This window comes from Urtica dioica, chromosome 2 (assembly GCF_054948205.1).
Source record: "Urtica dioica subsp. dioica isolate 48M chromosome 2, U.dioica_male_clone48M_v1_H2, whole genome shotgun sequence".
Classification (NCBI taxonomy): domain Eukaryota; kingdom Viridiplantae; phylum Streptophyta; class Magnoliopsida; order Rosales; family Urticaceae; genus Urtica; species Urtica dioica.
Genome location: NC_142757.1, coordinates 18,971,986 through 18,973,948, shown reverse-complemented (window position 1 = coordinate 18,973,948; position 1,963 = coordinate 18,971,986). Strand labels below are relative to the sequence as shown.

General features: G+C 37.0%; 1 long non-coding RNA gene across 1 annotated transcript; it reads left to right on the top strand.

Annotated features, from left to right (window-relative positions):
- Positions 1–442: 442 nt before the first annotated feature.
- On the top strand, positions 443–1,663 carry LOC149404150 (uncharacterized). The gene is made up of 2 exons (XR_016294958.1): positions 443–758; positions 1,312–1,663. It is a non-coding gene; the product is annotated as an uncharacterized LOC149404150 (long non-coding RNA).
- Positions 1,664–1,963: the final 300 nt, after the last annotated feature.

The window sequence follows — 1,963 nt, the reverse complement described above, 5'->3', positions numbered from 1 at the left end:
TGAATTATGGTCATGTTAGTTTATCGAATTAATTTAAAATATTTTAAGCTAATGGAAAATCTCGGAATCAATAAAGGATTTATCGAATTCGTCTCGAATAATAAATTATTTTCCAAAGAAATATTTCGGAAATTAATTTATTTAATAAATAAATTCTCAAGAACAAGAATTATTTCCGAGAAACCTTAAATATATTTAAATTAATCAAGAACGAACGAGAAAATTTTCGGTTTGAATCATATAATTATAATCCATTCGTTTATGGTTTAAATAAATATTTATATGATAAGGACTTAGTTGTAACCATTTTTCTGGACTCATATGGAGTAAAATTTGAGCTCTGGGTCAGTCTGGGTCGGTGAGGAAATGGGGGAATTTAATGAGCAAATATGAAACTTATGCTTCATATAAAAGAAATCTCACTTCCTCTCTCCTCATTACCCATCTTCTTTGATCTTCTTCCCTCTTCTGCTCTTGAGTCTTGTCTCCCTCGCGCGACCATCTGCGAAGAAACCGAAGGAAAAAAAAAACAAAAAAACAAACAAACAAACAAACAAACAACACCACCGAAAATCATCATCTCCATCTTCTTCTCTGTCATCCACGATTATTGAGCCTCTACCTCGCGCGTTCTCAAGCCATTAAACCCATCCCGCGCATGCGCTCCGCCGTGAAGAGTGAGCCACCGCGAGTTGCCGAGGGCGTCGGACCAGAGGAAAGCGCCGGAGAAGAAGGAGAGAGAGACGGCGACGGAGAAGGTAACCTCGTTTCCGAATTTCTCTTCTTCTATTGCCCAGATTTGAGAATAATTAAATGGCTAGGGTTTGAGATTTGTGGCTTTTCTCTTGAGTTGGAATCCGGGATTTATGTTCGTGTTTTGATGATTTCGGTGATGATTCTACTGGTTATGAGTTGTTCGATTGATTGAATTCGTTGTTGATTTTCGCCTCCTCTGTGTTAACTGATTTTGGTGACTTGTGCTGGGTTTGTTTGGCCGAAAATTTGAGATGGAATCTGAAATTGTTGTGAATGTTTGGGCTTGATGAGTTTGTGTTGATGGTGATGATTCACGTTGCTGATTTTGTTTCCTCGTGCCTCTGTTTAGTTTGGGTTTGGCCGAGACTTGTAATTTTGCTTTTAGTTGAAATGTTATGAAATGGTTGTTTTGGCCATGAGTTTGAAGTCAAGAATCTGAGAAACTGAGTTTCTTAGGGGTTATGGAATACTGTGGTATTTTTAATCTGAGGATTTAAGTTTGATATTCAGATTTGATATTATGATTTAATGAGTTGTTTTTGGTCTGCATGTGAGTTATATTCATCGATGGTCCACGCTCGATTTAGGTGGGCTGCGCAGAGCCCGTGGCGGCGGTTCGGGATGGCGAGGACGCTGTCCGAGAAATGCAGAGCTGCCGTGCAAGCGTCGACGAGGCGGGGCCGGACCAAGCCGAGAGTAGGCCAGGTGGATAAGGCCTTTCGGCTTTAGCTCGGAGACTCGCGAAGTGTCTATTTAGTGTTTAGCGAGTCGAGAATATCCCGAGTCTCAACTCGAGCTAGTTACAAACCATTCATCAGTTTTATGAGTCGTTTTGATATATATTTATTTGTAAGTATTTTATTTTCCGAGTTAGTTTCGATATGAATTGTTTAAAATTATCATGTTATTATCGTACTCATTGATTATTCGATTATATATATATATATATATATATATATATATATATATATATCCTTATTTAATTTGTGTATTAAAACCGAGTTCGACTATAAGTTCGACTCTTTTGAACTGAAAAAGAATATCAACGCAAAACGTTTTATCTAGACAAGAAAATAGAAATAAAAGCAAGGTTCGAATACGGACCGAGGGTTCGATTATTTCATAAATATTTTATTAAATCGAATCCGAAATTTATTTATAGTGTGGTTGAACATTTAAAATAAACGACTTAGTTTATTTTAAACGA